Below are 17,269 nucleotides of genomic sequence, written 5' to 3'. Positions count from 1 at the left end.
GTGCCGCTGGTTAAGTCCATTTTCACAGCAGAGCAGACAGTTTGACATTTTAAATGCAGCTACGGGTAACAACGTGAATGGGTGTGTTTCATTTAGGTGAATGAAAGGTAATAACAGACTGACCTGTATTGATCCCTCGAGAGGCAACAGCAGTAAGTTTGAAATGCAGGAGAGGTAAGCATAAGAGCCAAGAACCAAACCAAAGATAAAATTAGAGCTGGAAAATTTAAGAGCACAATAAAATGTATAAAACACACATCTGCTAAGTGTACACCTCTATTCACTAAAATGACATATGTAAACACAACTGCTATAAGTGTACATACTGTACACATCTACTCGCTAAAATACAAAAGCATTCAAATAGTGCAAACAATAGTCCGCTATAGTCTAGGAGACAAGTCATGGTCCCATTCAGTAAAAGAACAAAAAGAAAAACACTTCTAGCATAAGGAGGTCTGAGGGGGGACTGTTCATGGCATGTGGATGACAGCAGGTGCACTCAATTAGATTCTGGCACTTGACATCTTTACACTCAAACTTGACTTTCATGGGATTAATAAAATGATCCATAATACACAATCTATAATCAAGCCATGTCATATCATTATGAGTTAATGACAGAATGCACAATTTCTATGGCTGTCAAGGATAACTGAAAACAGAGATTGTACTTGTGACTGAGTCTGACAAACATTGTGGCACATGCATGGGGCACATGGGGGATCAATAAAGGCTGATCCATCCCATTAGTAGTTCATTGCAAAGAGGGTTGTTTTTCTGCTTAGGCATAGCACAATGTGTTTATTCAAAGCATTGCACTTTATCACCTAATAAACTACCGACTACTGTGAGCAACCTAGCTATGTATAACATACTGTAGAAAACATCTCATATCCCAGAAATTATCATAAATCCTTGAAGAGTAAATCATTACTCTTTATGGCTCTTCATGAATTACTCTTTATGGCTCTTCATGACTCTTCATCACTCTCTTAATGGCAGTACTACACCCTGGGGTGTGCCTTTGGCTGAGAAGACAGTGCACACGCGCACATCCCTGGTTTGATTCCAGTTGGAGTTGTGTTGCATGTGATTCTCCTCTCTGCCCTCACTAAAGATCACTGTTCTGTCTGAATAAAAGCATAGAAACAGACTAAAACATCTTGAAGAGGTAGTGCTCTTCACTCAACTTGGTCTTGCATCACAACCTTCTGTGTATTCTGTAGTTACGAAACCAATGCAGTTCTAGCTAACAAGCGTAAATGATTCAGCGTTCATTCAATGCAACGTGTTCAACAACCACCTGGGTTGTGATTGGTGAAGAACAAATACGTTGTCACTGCCCCCACTGTTTCTATTCCTTCATGGTATGGTGCATTTGTGTGTTGTGCTCTGTATGTCAAATCAAGAAAAGAAGTACCATCCGCACACTCTTATCTCTTATGGACAGTCCCTGTAATTTGACTGTAAAATAGTCACTGTAATTTTATTAGAAAGTACCATTTTTTTCACCGTCTGGTCTTCTTCAGATACATAAATGAGAACACGTGAAGAGGGTGTCTATATAAATCGGGCATGGTTAGGGCCCAAAATCAAAGGATAGATTACCTGATGTGACACTAATTGTATTTGCCTGTTGTACCCAGATTGCCTCAGGTGGTGTCTAACCTTTTGAGTGTGATTTACCCTGGACTGCACTATGTCAAATCAGTCACCAAAACCTAACCATACAGCAGGGTTCACCAATTGTTTCCCCCTGAGGGCAAAATTATGTCCAGGATAACAAGCCGAGGGATGCAACATGGGGAGGTGGGGGTATGGCGGGTGGGTATTCTGCTGCTCTAGTGAAAGTTGTTTTTTATGTGCAGATAACAATGTTGCTGCTCATATTATCATTATTATTGGTGGTGGTTGCAATACTAATAATTTGAGCCTGGGATTAGATGGGTTGAGGGTCACACAAGAATAACAGACTAAGAAGAAAAAATGCAGGCCTCCGCCAGGTGAGGCCTCCTGGTGGCGCTATAATAGGCCAATGTGAAAATGGTGCCATTTCTTGATTAGGCCTTGCACGGCAAGTGGACACTGCATTGATGATTTGAGGCATTTTGTTCCAAAAATGTGTTTAGCTAAATTAGACCTGCTGGTGGCGCTATAACAGGCCAATGTGAAAAGGGTGACAATTCTTCCTTGGCCTAGTGGGAATATGCATGCAAAATTTCACGGAAATCGCATGCCGCGTTCATGATTTGAGGCATTTTGTTCAAAACGAACCAATCCTGCAAACTTTGGAAGCCAATCTTAGCCAATCAGGATAGATCGGACAGATCTGTGTTGATCACATGACTACAGAGATACTGTGTACCGATTTGCGTGATGTTTGGACTGAACTTGTAGGAGTAATATCAAATCAATTGTTTTGCAAGAATTCGGCCGCCTGGTGGCGCTATAACAGGCGAATCTGAAAAATTCGGGACGGAGGTTCGGCTTTGGCATCTAGGGAGAGTGTGTGCACAGTTTTGCAGCGACCGGGCCAACAGAGCCGGATATTAGCTGCTCAAGACGGACGGACGGACAGACAGACAGGGTGCAAAACATAGTCTCGCTCATGCCTTTCGGCCTGGCGGAGAAAATAAGTCAAGTAAGCCACTTAATTAAAAGCTTTCGTTGTTTGAGGTGTAATGCAGATGCATACAGTACATACAGCTATAGAAGGGTTTCAGTGCAGAGTGTTGTGTGTTGTGTGTTTCTGTGTGTGTGTGTGTGTGTGTGTGTGTGTGTGTGTGTGTGTGTGTGTGTGTGTGTGTGTGTGTGTGTGTGAGAGAGAGAGAGAGAGAAGGATAAACTGTGTGTGTGTGTGTGTGTGTGTGTGTGTGTGTGTGTGTGTGTGTGTGTGTGTGTGTGTGTGTGTGTGTGTGTGTGTGTGTGTGTGTGTGTGTGTGTGTGTGTGTGTAAAAGCAGGGAGAATGAACATGGGAGGTCTACTGTAGGAGGAGATGATGAGTTTCAGTATATAGGCTACTGTACCACAGACTCACACACGCAGGCATACACGCACACACTGGGACTGTTTACATACCGTCTCTCTATCTCTCCCCGTTCCGCATAAACTCTGACCGACAAACCATGAATTTGTAGTAGGGTAGAACAGTTGTACCTCACTGGCATTATCCATGCTGTTTAAAGCGCTGCATTTAAACACTTATAACATGTGTATCACATGTCACATCATGTAGATGGATGGGCATGGATTGAGGCACTAAGTGCCGATCTGCAAAAAACATTCAGAGGTTGCGAGTTGCGAAGATATGCATAAAATAACTGAAATTGAAGGATGATTATGCTCTTCCAGGCTCCATGGTTCTTCTATCTTAAGCTTCGCACTGCTCTCAGAACTTATGGTGTACCCTGGGATGCAGCTTTACCCCAACTCTCTTTGGTACCAATAGTTACAACCAAGATCAAAATAGTAGCCTCAATATATGATGACTTATTTCTGTTAATACTAAACCACTCTTAGTTACAAACAGTTGGGAAAGGATATGGACAGAAAGACTATTTTATGTAAAATACATAACAGACCTTATAACCCAAATGTTTTTTTTTGTGTCAATGTACAGTAAGTAAACAATCTATCCAGATCCGGAACATCATTAAACGTAACTGGAGTATATACTCCACAGTGACCCAGATATGAACTACTGTTCCCTGACCCTCCCACCTTCGTCCCTAGGAGAGCCCCCACCTTACAGGACAAGTTGGTACACTTTTTGCCGTTCTTATAGCTGATTTCCTGACACTGTGATGATTGGGCTTTTTCTGTCTCCCCAGTTAACTTTTTACTTTTGGTGTTGGTTTTGTCACTTATGGTGTGCATAAGTATTATGTATTTTTTTGCATATTATGTATTATTTTCATTTATTTTGCATATGACTAATCACCCTGATTGTTAAGACCCTGTTGAAGACATAAGTGTCGAAACGCGTCGGTCAGCTGTTGCCTTGCTCATCTGCTAAAATAAATCAATATTTTTTCACCTGAAGACGGAGTGCCTCAGTAATTTTTCCCTAGTCTGCCTCACCACAAGAAGAACCACAAACAGTTTCCTTTGCTTCAGTTGGGAAAGGATCTTCCAGTCTTTACATTTTGATTGGAATTGGCCTTCTGTCTGGAATATTATCTTCTCATCTTAAAATACAGCTCACCAGATTATTCATTATACATTCATACATAAATTCTACTTCATGCCTGAGCATAGATTTAAATGTAAATTGGTGGATTCTGATTTAAGTACCATTTTTTCTTCTGTTAAAGGAGACTATTTACATATGTTATGGTATCGACCCTCTATTTAAATGTCTTTGCATTTGGATTAAGGAGATCGTTGTAACTATTGGTAAAGCTCTTCCCAGCTGCTCTGCCCTTTTCCTTATTGGTTATAATATTTTGTTAACTTTTAATGACAAACGCATACTATTATCTGCCTGCCTAAGAAAACCATTATCAAAAACTGGTTTGAACCGACTATTAATTTGAAGATAAACTGGCTTAATTGTTTTTCTGGCGTTCTACAGCCAGAATGAGCTGTATATGGCGCATTGGTAATCTCACTTGTTTCTGTTTTCCTTAAAAAAATAATTAAAAATGTGATTAAAAAGAAAGAAAGAAAAGAATAGAAATGGGGGGCGCCCTCCCTGTTTTCTGTCTCACTAATGTACTATCAAATAAAGGCTGAAAAAAAACGCTAGGGGCCAGGGCCTGGGACCCCAAATTACACCCCTGCTCTGGGTTGGGTGTGACACAGCTACACACCTGCAACTGCATAGAGGATGAATCAGCCATCCCCACACACACTCAGGTGAGAGCCTCTGTTATATCAGCATGTTTCTATGTGCTCTGACTTGTTGCCCTCTTTCAAATGCTCGTGCCCCAATTACACACAGACTTGGGAAAGTGACCATGACTACTGTGATCCCATATCCTGTGGTAAAAGTTCTAATAAACAGCTTTGGGGAAATGAAAAATCTGCTTCCTCAGTACACGCCAGTGGTAAATGCCCACGTGCAATTCCAGATTGATGGACGGACCCGCTAGTGAGAAAGAATTATGAGAAAGACCTCATAATTGTATAAATGTCCCAGTTCACTGATTGGTCATGATGACACCATGTGACTACCAAACAACAACCAATACAACCATGGCATAGGAGTCTGTCCCTTTAACTCTATGGTCTGTCCAGGCTACGGCACTGCAACTGTGACTACAGATCCCATAGTCTGTAGCAAAAATGCTAATATCAGCTTAAATTTGGTAAAGTCCCTGCATGTGCCAATGGTCCATGCAATGCATATGCGGAATTTCAGATGGATTGACCAACCCACTACAGAGAAAAATGCACAGGAGTTTACAGTGTTCACAAATTTAAGACAACATATTATCTTCGACCGTCTTTACCAGGGAAAATCTGCTTCCTCAGGCTCTTTGTATACCAATGGCCAATGTCAGATTGATTGCCAACCCACAGAGGAGGAAAGTGGATGATGAAAGTTTTTTTTCAGTATTATTAGTAGGAAGTAGACTAGGATCTTATAGGATTTTACAATAGGATTATAGCCCAAGCAAAGCCCCTGAGGTGGCGTGTTTGTTAGGCATGGAAATGAGACAACTTGTGATTATTTTATTTTTTTAAGTAAAAAAAAACATTCCATAACAATAGAGGCCCATCTTCCCCTCATCCACGCTGGTGGTCCAGAGCAGCAGCAGAGACAGTTGGGAGTATTGAACACAGTAGAGATGGAGGCGAAAACAGAGAGAACAGTATGATGAGAAAATTCAAATGATTGATACTGTATCAATCCTTACAGGATTGACAAGTGTGACTGGAGCTAAAATGTCATGTCATGCAATGCAAGAGTGCTGACACCAACTCAGGACTCCTGGATCGCTGCCCGGCCTCCACTCCCTCCTATCCAGTGGTGTAAAGTAACTAAGTACATGTACTCAAGTACTGTACTTAAGTACAATTTTGAGGTACTTTTACTTGACTGGAGTATTTCCCATTTTCAGTACTTTTACTTCTACTCCACTACATCTCAGAGGCAAATGTTATACTTTTACACCACTACAATTATGTGAAAGCTTTAGTTACTCGTTACTTTGTAGATTTTGATTATTATTACAAAATATACATTAACCACTTCAGCCCTACATACATTTCGGCCATTTGAAAATAGCCGATCTACAAGCTCACAATGCTTTTCAAGAATTCTTTATACATGTTATACATTTGAAAACTTGTGAAATGGGACATTCTGCATAATGAGTACTTTCTACTTTTGTACTTAAAGTATATTTTGATACCAATACTTTTGTACTTTTATTCAAGTACATTTTTAATTCCGGACTTTTACTTGTAACAAGAGTATTTCTACATTGCAGTATTGATACTTTTACTTAAGTAAGAAATATGAGTACTTTTTCCACCACTGTCCTATCCAGCTTAGTCTGCCTCGGGACCAGTGTGAACCCCAGTGTCTCCTCCCTGCCAGTGATTGCGAGTCTCGGAGCATGGTCCATCGCCACAATAAGCAGGAGGGGGGCCACGGTATCACCCTATAGGATGCCCCCGAGAATCTCAGATCTCAAAAGGATCTTTTTTTCTGTCCATACAGTATCCGGACATTGTAAATGATTTAGTGTTTAATCAAAACAAACGTAACCTCCCACAAACCACATGAGGGTTACTTATTACAAACTGTGACCATGGGCTGTCTGACAGCTACTTCAGACCCCAAGGTGAAGTAGGCATGAGCCTCAAGGCTTTTATAGGTCTTCAACTCATCTGTGGTCTAAGAGCTGTGTGTAAACACTAAATCATTTATGATATCCGGTTACTGTATGGATGGGGAAAGCCTTATTGTTTCTCCTGACACACGTGTCAACCCTCAACTTCTCCAGTTCTCAACATGTACCTTTCTGTCTCTGTTTTTGTTCAATGTTTTAAAAGCACCTCCATCTTTACTGCCCAACTGCCTCTGTTGCTGGACCACCAAATACTGCAGGGCTGTCACTCATGATCATGACATTTTACTTGACGATTAATCGTCACACAAATAATAATTACGATTAACGATTCAATTATTGGTATTGAACATTTCTGTTTTAGGCTTCGTAAACAAAATCCCATATAGGGCAGATATGATAAATAACTTAAATATACAAATAAATTCAATTTTATTCTTTAAAAATAAAATGATAAAAAACAATTTACAAGCTTGTAGATCTGCTATTTCCGCTATTTTTGGAAAATGTTTGTAAATGTATTTTTCAACATGGAAACAATTATGACGATTATGCAAAATAATTGTGATTATGCAATTATTTAATAATTGGTGGACGGGGAAGTGGGCATGTCCGTAATGCACTGCTTTGAACTCTGTCAGATTATTCATTTTTCCATTTTTTGAGTGGGTGTAACCCCACTCCAATGGATTGGGTCTAAAGGAATTTGCTTTAGCCCCGCCCCCTATATATATTAAGTGAAGTGAACGCCCCCTTCTACCAGAGAGAGAGAGGGAGACACACAGCTAAATTCCATTCCCCAAAGCTTGGTCACTCATTCACTCTCCTCGCTTCCTCCACTCGCGTCTCCTCTGCGAGGAGCCGAGGACTATTTGCGAGGACGGAGTGGTCCACCGGTTGCCCTCAAAGGATCGGACTGCACTCAGCGTCATTTCAAAGCGACGGCAAATTCCGCGATCACTTATGACGTCTCACACAGCTGGATCAGAGCCGTGGATGAAAATATACATGCGTAGAATAATATGCAGGTATAGAATAATATAGAATATAAGAATAGACAATTCATCAATGTGGATGGATGGCCACATCGTTATCTTTATTATCATCGTTATCTGTTTTCGGGTTGCAAGCAGTGTGCGTGGCCACATGTGGAGGAGGACCATGTCGTCACGGGAGAAGGGGAAAAAAACAAAAAGAACGTGTACACGTGATGCGGAAGTCTGCCGTGAGGAGCTGTGGAGACTGCACGAGCGTACATTTCATGTAGACTCGCCTCCTCCACTCGACTCCACTCGCCTCCTCCAAGAAGCAAATGAACAATTGGAACCGACTACTTCCGGTTCGAAGTCGGAGTGACGAGTGGCCGAGATTTTCGGTATTGGAATTTGGCTTTAGTTGCGCGCAGCAGCCATGGGAGCACACAGTCTGAGCTCTCTGTGGCCGCACTGTCTGGAAACGTTAAACGTAAGACTCGCCCCAAAACACGTCACCCCCATTTCTTTCGCAGACAAGCAGTTCTTGTATTCTTGTATTTGTTGTACTGAGTTAAGTTAGGAATAAGATTTTATTGTATTCTTGTATTTGTTTTACTAAGGTTAAGTTTAGGAATAAGGTTAGGTTTTGGCACCGTGAGGTAACGTTTAGGAATAAGGTTAGGTTCAGTTTAGGCATAATTCACTGAGGTTACGTTTAGGAATACCAGGTGAATACCGCCGGATTTGCCCCGGGGGGACTATGGTTTGGGGCGAGCGTTAATTACTTTCCACCACTGTGTTTTAGCATATGTATGCGTACAACACACTTTAGGCCTACAATATCACAGTATCTCATTCAGTTCTTAGACATTAAAATTGCAAAAACAATTATAAACAACGTGTTAAGTACCAATACTGCACTTGGCATGTGTCATCAAGGACCGATGTTTCCTTTTTGCTTGATATTGTACGATGGAGACACAATCATGACTGATACACATGAAAGAAGTGCCTTCACAGCTAATAGAGAATTAAAAAATTTAAGAATCGGTTCAGAATTGAATGAGTAGACTAGGCTATATATAGTTCAATGTGAAGCTCTTGGGCGAGCGTTCTGGTATTCATGTCTGCCTTGCAGCCTTCGGGAAACAGCACGCACGTAAAACCTCCTGGACGAAGTAATTTAGAAGCAAACCCGTTTCCCGAAAGCCTAAGCAGCCTACATAGTGCTGTTCTACACAGCAGTTTCAACACCCTTCGTAGCAAAAAAAACAGACATACAAGCTATCAACGCACTGCGACATGGCCGGTCGGCAGCTTACAGATCTTTTTACAGAGTAGGTGGGGTGCTGAGAGGCTTCCCACCTCCGAAAATAGATTTTCAGACTGTGTTACACACACACACACACACACACACACACACACACACACACACACACACACACACACACACACACACACACACACACACACACACACACACACACACACACACACACACACACACACACACACGTAAAAAAGTTAAAATTGTATGTGAAACTAGCCTACATTGGGCACATTTATATACATTAGATTAGACTGGAGCAAGCGTCAGATAAATTATATAAGTTGTAGTTGTAACTACTACAAACTATTCACATCCAACACTAAGGTTTTTGCTAGGCAAAAATACACCCTTTGCCATGCACCTATTGCCATGCATATAGGCTCACATGTACACGCCCAGCTTCTAAAAGTAGCACTACAACACTCAACACACCCACTCTCACATTGGATATGTTATCCAATTAATTAATGTTTAAGATTTCAAAGTCAGGTCAGATGTTAGTCAGGTGATAGGAATGCATTTTTTAAAAACCTCATTTGATTCAATGTGATCATTCCTGTAACACAAACGCACCAAAAGGTCTCTCTTCCAACGTCAATCAAGCTAATGAGATGTTGTGGGTACAGTAACTTTGAATCTGTAAAGAAAAAGGCACTGTGCCATTTATTCGATAATTATTTTAAATTCCACTGCAAGATTCAGTTGCAGTAAAAGAAAATAAATAAATACCTTTACAGCTACAATGTCCATTTTATTTCCCCCATCACAAAAGCTATGAAGAACACATTCTTATCAAGTGAAGGAACAACATTTTCACTGACTCTGTGCTGGTGTTTTGGAAACCTAATGCAATGTGTGATAAGGGCCTGAACCGATTGGAAATCACCACACATGGACCCCAATAGCTCTACAGTACTGCACCAAACATCAAAGAGGAAAATGTGTCTCTGTTCTCCACACATCAAAACACAAGTGCAAAACCTTCACATCAAACAGATGTTCATATGAAATATTAAATATTAAATGTAGGAGAACATCCTTTCTCAAACTACTGTGTTCCGTGCAATAGGTTTGTGACATCATTTGATTCTCTCATTATCCCAAGGAAATCACTCCACCACATTCTTTTCAAATCAGTCTCATGGTGGCTCTATATCAGCCCGCTTTCTGTTTTGGCCAATAACTCTTGAACCTTAATTCGTACAATATATTTTTTTTAATGTACACACACACACACAATTTTTTTTGTTTTTGTTTTTTGTTGTTTGTTTTGTTGTGTTTTCTTACCTATGATAGTTATTCAAAAATGTCAAAGGTTAAAAGGGTAAGGCACAATAAGCTAAGGCTGTAGCCTACACCTTTTTGGTCTATGTTTTCAATGATAACAAATGAAAGCTTTGTATTAATTTGCTTTTAATGACCAAAATGAAACTACTACTACTGTCAAATGTGTCCGGGTCGGTTCACATTCTATTACCTCGGGTCCCGGGTGTATTTAAGATCATGTGTATTCAAGTGGATCCGAGAAGACCTGTACTGATTACTCCAGCTCAAAGTAAGGGGGAAAGAGTTGAGCTGCGCATGCGTGCCAGGCTGACAGCTGCTCAAACGTACGCACACAGTGTGTGCGTATCATGGATTCCTTCTTCATCAAGGTGAAAACATGCAAATTCATGTAATTGTCTCTAATTATAGGCCGTTAAGTACGACGAATGTATGTGTAGACCTGCTAAATTCCATTAAGGAATAACCTATAACTGGCAGCTACTGGTAGAATGGCATTTTAATAGGAATTGTAATTAGATTTATCAGGTCCATATAATACCAAACAGTCAGGGTCAGTTCTGTAATCTGTAATATCTCAGAACAAATCGGATCTCGGAACCAATTTAACAGGTCCATTAGGGTTCGGGTCTGTCATTTTAAAGAAATGTCGGAACTGATCGGATCTCAGAACAAATCTCACAGGTCCATTTAACCCTCTGGCGTCTCAGTTTGTTTTATAATGCAATTTTAATGGGTGGATGGCTGACTTGGAAGGATTAAGGCTGAACTGTGTCATTTTGGACCTGTTAAGAGCTCTACCACAGCATTATTCCACTCACATGGGCTAAGTAATCACCAGAGCTCATTATTCCATATATTCAGACAGTCACACAAGCACTCTATTAAACCTAACCATAATAGCCCTCCAGGCAGTCCTCCAATCTAGTGTTTTTCTGTTGCCTGGATGCTCCCTGCAGGTTTTTGCAAGTTGTTAATAAATAAAAACAAGGCTTAGTGATGCAATCCCTAGGAATATGCAAAAAAGTCAATATTATACCAATTATTTTTCCTACTGTACACTGTTGTGGCTCCTGGGTTCTCAACCTCACGGCCTATGAATTAGGCCGTGGAGTGTACAAATGGAACAAAATTGGTTCTTAACTATTAATAATTTAGCTGGCCTCAAGGGCCTCTGGGGGTCCGCAGACCCAATGATGTTGAGTTTCTAGTACTTGCAACAGCACCAACATGGTCTTTTGTTCTTTTTTTTGTCTCCGGCAGGCCGACGGCGTGGCCGAGACTTCATCCCTGTCCGTCCGTCCGTGTGTGCGTGGGTGTCCGTCCGTCCGTCGGCTTCTAAATTTGCCGATGTGGCCCGTTTTTTTAAACAAGATGCCTCAAATCATGTATGCAGCGTTCGATTGTCGTGAAACTTTGCACTGCGCTGGTCTTGGGGCGGCGAAGAAAGGGAAACAAACCCTACTGTGTCAGCTGATTGTGATTCTCCCAACAACAAAACAAAAAATCCTTTCCCTGACAGCGGGTGGGTTCTCTTCCAGGACAGCAAAACATAAGAAAAAAAAGACAGACAGACATGCCAAGCCACCTACTGTAGGCAGCTTAGGAATTGGGAAATTCCATAGCTCACCCGACATACAGTCCAAGCCTGGTCATGTGCTAAACATGTATCATAAATATGTTTGATATTCCATACCCACTATAATAGGCTTCCAAAGTTTGTGAAAGCCTATTTAAATAGAAATAGAAAAGTGCGCTCCTCGGAGTGCAGGTCTCCATCAGGCCGGGTTGCCTATCCAGGGCTGTGTCAGTCATGTAGTCCACACATTTTAGAATTACAGTTAGTCTAGTTAATTACTTTTAAATAATACATTCTGGATAATTTGTCAAATACACAGAGTGCCTTAATTGCTGTGGCCAAGAACCTGGCCATGGACTGTTTAATCTATAGAGTAATACTGTAGTTAACATACACACGATAGTAAATTATTAAACAATTAAACAAAAAAAAAACACACAACTGAACTAGGAATTCCTGGGTGTCTTCTCACGGACCGGTGGGACATGTCCCGCGAAGCGGCACCGGTCCGCGGACCGGTGGTTGGGAACCTCTGATGTAGTGCAGCTGTCAGGACACAGGGAAGTTGGGGGGGGTGTCACTTCGACAGGCGTGAGACTTCAGCACCATGGCTAGCGCCTATCCCTGGGGCAGCTGATTGAAGGGAGGCATGTGCAAATTCACCTACTCATTCAGCTCTAAGTGATGACATATGTGGCACCGAGCTCAAATTTGAACATATTGAGGGGCCTCTAAAAAACACAGAACCAAAAGCAATTTCTCTCAATGTGACAAATGCCCCTGTTCCACAAATATGATTTAAATTATTTTTTTCAATCATCATAGAATTAGGTACACATTATATCGGGAGTCATGAGAGTGTCAAACAGCTTTTTGATACTCCATACATTTGCCTGTAACTGCTCTCAAAACTAGTGGGAGTGGTTTATTAAATGCCATATATCATGACACAACATCTAATCAACCCCAAAGGGCCTCTAGAGTGAATCACTTCAAGTGATTTCACTTCTGACCATAGGGACGCCACAAATGCAAAACGTTTAACTGTAGGTCATATAAACGCTATATCCCCTTGCAGCTTGCTCGAGTCCTGAAAGCTGCAATCCACAACTTACACAGCCCCTAGGTAGGCCATCCGGCCTGGCGGATGGAGGTATGTGCTCCACTTAGTGAAACTTTCAAGTTGTCCATGTGTGCCAATTTCTTAACTGATCTTCAGCACTACCACTTATCTGTTTTCAGCTGTTTATACCATAAAAATATTCTGTGTTATGTATGTTAACGGTATATGATTTATGAATTATGATTTATGAATACCGGTACGAGTAAAATGGTTAATAAATTAAAGGCAAAGAAGCTGCATTATAAGACCTCATCCATCAATGTCAAATAATTATTAAGAAATTATGCTTAATCTATTAATCATACTGTACAGTATGTGCTATTTCATCATACATACATACGGAATAGCTGTTTCTCCAGTCCTGTTACAATGTGACTTCATGCTAAACATAGGCATGGTTCATGGTAGATCTGAGTCAGAATACTTTCCAATGCTGAAGGCAAGATAATAAGCCAGGATTTAAGCAGGATAATGAGCCAGAAGAAAATAGAAAACAGCAGAACAGAGATAAACTGAGTCAAGCAGATCCAAGCTAATCAGGCAGGACAGGGCAGAAAGTAAAATTAAGTACAAAACACTGTCTTAAACAAACATTACATTTGCTCTACTAATTACTCAATTAACAGTTGATTACAAGCATATGGACAGAACCATGCCACTTATATGACACAACCAACAAGCCAATCATTAAGTTCTCTTCTAGACAGAAGAGAACAAAACATGTTTTTGTTTGTTTTTTCAAACGGTTCCTGATGGCCCAAAGCAAAGTGTAGCAATGCTTCACCAAGAAGACCATAAAAGGTGTTGCTGTAAGTGTAAAACATCTCTTTGTGTAATTTAACTGCAGGGCCAGGCTACATCTAGCTACGCTACATTCTTATAACCTAAAAGGAATAGTTCACCCAAAAGCTGTGTGTAATTGATAGAAAATAATTTGGGTGAACAACTCCTTTAATACAGAGAGCTTTTCAATGCAATATCAGCAACCACAGTACAATTAAGTCTGTCTGCCATGGGGAATTACATGCATCAAAAGGTGAGAAACCATTTCAATTTTATGGATCTCTGGTGATTCTATATTACACTTGACATCTGTTAAAAGAAAGCAATTATTTCTGGGCTAATAGCTAATTCTGGGCTTATAACTTACTAATCACGTAATTCATATATAGGCCTTTTTTTTTCATTTGCGAACGTGATATCGTCTCTGTCGGGTGAAAACCTCATATGTCCAAAACTGTTACTTTTTGGAATTCAAATTCAAAAGTATTCGCGTTTCGAGCTTGTAGATCTGCTACTTTTGATGCTTTTGTGTGACGCTGTAGTCTGATCAAGTAGGGCATTAATTTAGGAAAACACACAAAAAGTAAAAATATGGAGATAAAAGGTTTCTGCCGGACAGCAACAATATATATCCTAACCTAGGTTACGTGATACATAACTCGAAAAGAACTTTGAAGATTCAGATACGCTTAATGTTGGGAGTCAGACAACCTTTTGATTTATAAGTTGTCGTGACTGATTTCTTAAAGGGTGTGTAAGTGATATGTTTTTGTAAAAGTGTAAAAAGTTAAAGCTGCATCCTGTATCCTCTCTGAGTTATCTCTCTTGAGTGGATAAATATTTCTACTGTTTCTAAAGAGCTTGAGAGATGGAGAGAATATCAGAGAGCTTTGCCCTTTTGCGAACTGGATGCAGGGGAGAACTGGGCACTTTCACGTGGAGGGGCACTTTTATGTAGAGGACACTGGTGAACTGGGCACTTTTACGAAGTTGGCCCTGTGCAATGTACTATGTAGGCTATGTCTTTGTCCTAAACATTATGCTGAATTATTTTATTATAAGCATCCTTAAGTTAATTGTACCCATGACTAATTGTGACCTGATGTCCCAAACAATTCGGGTCAGTCCCGGATTACGAGCAGTTGTCCCGAATCCTGCCTTGTTTGTCAAAAAAAAAACATCCATCCATCCACCCACCCATCAATCCACTTATCCAGAGTCGGGTCACGGAGCTATTGTTTGTATTTTATATGCTGTTATCAGGGCGTCTTGAAAAAGAGAGCTTGCTCTCAATGGCCTTCCCTGAATAAATAAAGGGAAAAGAAAGAAAGAAAGGTATATAGTTCCAACAGAGAATCCCAGACTTCACTGTTCCAGGCCACATAAGCTACTTCAAACAGGGGGGTCCCTATAGGTGTTGCAAGGCCAGTCATAATCCTTAATGCCTCCCATCCGGTCCTTGGTCAAATCCAAATGTTATTTCTTAATTTTTTCTATTGTATGTTTGGGGATGTATTTTGAGCTGAGACAAATCTGTGTCTCTGTCTATCTATTAGGGAGGCCAGTGGTTCTCAAAGTGCGGTCTTGGGACCCCCAAGGGTTCTATAGAGGGCTTACCAGCCAGGGGGTCCCCAGCAAATAAATTATATAGCATCAAAATCAGTTTAACCATAATTCTATACATCGGATATTCCAAAAGAGCCAAGCTTCGAGCTGAGCTTGTAGATCGGCTATTTTTGAAAAATAATTATGAAAAATGTAATAACTAACACATTTTTCATATTTTTACACAAATCTTCTCTTGAGGTCCCTTGCACAAAATATTTTTTTGATTGGGGTCCTTAACCAAATAAAAAAAAAGTAAAAACTAAAAACAAGACCAGTTCTCTCAAATGCCCAGTTCTCACTTAATTAACTTGTCCTATACAGCCTGGGAGACCCCTGTTGTTACTGAACAAACACTCTATAATGATATTGATGGTATATAACACTTATTTGAACACAAACATCATGAAAAACGCCCAGTCTTCAGCATTCATTTGATGCTTTTTCAGGGGTCTTCAACAGGGGGTCCGGGACCCCTAGGGGGTCCTCAGAGTTACTACAGGGGTATCCGCCAAATATTTGTGTGGTGGGGAACATTAGCCGAAAATAGCAGATCTACAAGCTCACAACGCCTCACGCTGCAAGGCGTTGTGAGCTTGTAGATCGGCTATATTCGGAGAGTACAGAGCCAAACGGTTAAGTTGACTAAATTGTCTAAATATTGAGGGTTAAAGGTCTGAAAATAGACATTAGCATGAATCCAACTACCTATGAAAAAGTTTAATCTGCAACACAGTCTTAAACAATATGCAGTGGGGGTCCCACTCCCTGCTTAATCTCTCTCTCTCTCTCTCTCTCTCTCTCTCTCTCTCTCTCTCTCTCTCTCTCTCTCTCTCTCTCTCTCTCTCTCTCTCTCTCTCTCTCTCTCTCTCTCTCTCTCTCTCTCTCAGCTAGGGGGGTCCTTGGGCTGAAAAACGCTGAAGACCCCTGCTTTAAGTTTTACATAATAGCTTTCCCCAACACGCGCTCCTTCTGAGCGCTGCAGAGCAGACTGGCTGCCTGGTGTCGTCTCTCGGTCAGAACAGTTTCACAACCGGACTGTCTGCATAGAGGTGGGACAGTAGACAGATGAGATCAAAGTGTATAAAATGTATGTTCCATTTGTACATCTGTACGCCTTAAACATGATGTGACAAAAAATGGAACTGGGGAAACATAATTGCTCAAAATCTCGAATTCAAACTAGCTACTGGTCGCATTCGCAAGATTCTGTAAATTTGTGTGATCGCTTACCTTTTTCTTTTCTTTTTTATCATGGATCATTCCGGACTAGTAGTAGTAGGTCCATTTAAATCCACACTGATAACTTGCGCAAACCTTTCCACAATTGAGCTTTTCCTTTGGAGGAAAAAAAAAGCTAAAGCAGTGATCAGTCCAACAAGTTGAGAGAATTGTCTTGTTAAGGCTCCTTTGTGACAATGCAACGATACTTTGTGATCTTAATGTTTCCCGTGATAGTTAAAGTTGCAGGCAGTGGATGTGGATCCAGTCCGGCTCTAGTCCCTACAGAGCCCTGCCTGCTGTCTGTCTGTCTGTCTGTCTCTGCAGCATGAGTGTTATACAGTGTTGCCAGGGTTTGCGCGAGAAACAAGCAACAACAAGGTCTGTGGAAACAAGCCCAAAGAAGCGACTAGGGCTAGGCTACAGATCTACAAGCCCACAACTCGTCAAGTTTGCAGATCTGCTATTTTTGTTATTAATCTTGAAGAAAATTAGAAAAACGTGGAACATTCTACAACACAAATCTGGCACAAAACATTTTCAGATGGGGGTTAGGAGACAAATAC

General features: G+C 40.8%; 1 protein-coding gene across 1 annotated transcript in view; it reads right to left on the bottom strand.

Annotated features, from left to right (window-relative positions):
- Positions 1–16,833, bottom strand: part of opn5 (opsin 5) — a 54,428-nt gene extending 37,595 nt beyond the window's left edge. Inside the window, exon 1 of the mRNA XM_084081875.1 lies at positions 16,716–16,833. The gene's annotated coding sequence lies outside the window, so the exon portion shown is untranslated. The remainder of the gene's footprint in view (positions 1–16,715) is intronic.
- Positions 16,834–17,269: the final 436 nt, after the last annotated feature.

The sequence above is a fragment of the Gymnoscopelus microlampas genome (genome assembly GCF_963454915.1).
Source record: "Gymnoscopelus microlampas genome assembly, chromosome: 16".
Taxonomy (NCBI): domain Eukaryota; kingdom Metazoa; phylum Chordata; class Actinopteri; order Myctophiformes; family Myctophidae; genus Gymnoscopelus; species Gymnoscopelus microlampas.
The sequence above is the reverse complement of the archived record's forward strand: the minus strand, read 5'-3'. Positions and strand labels throughout refer to the sequence as shown.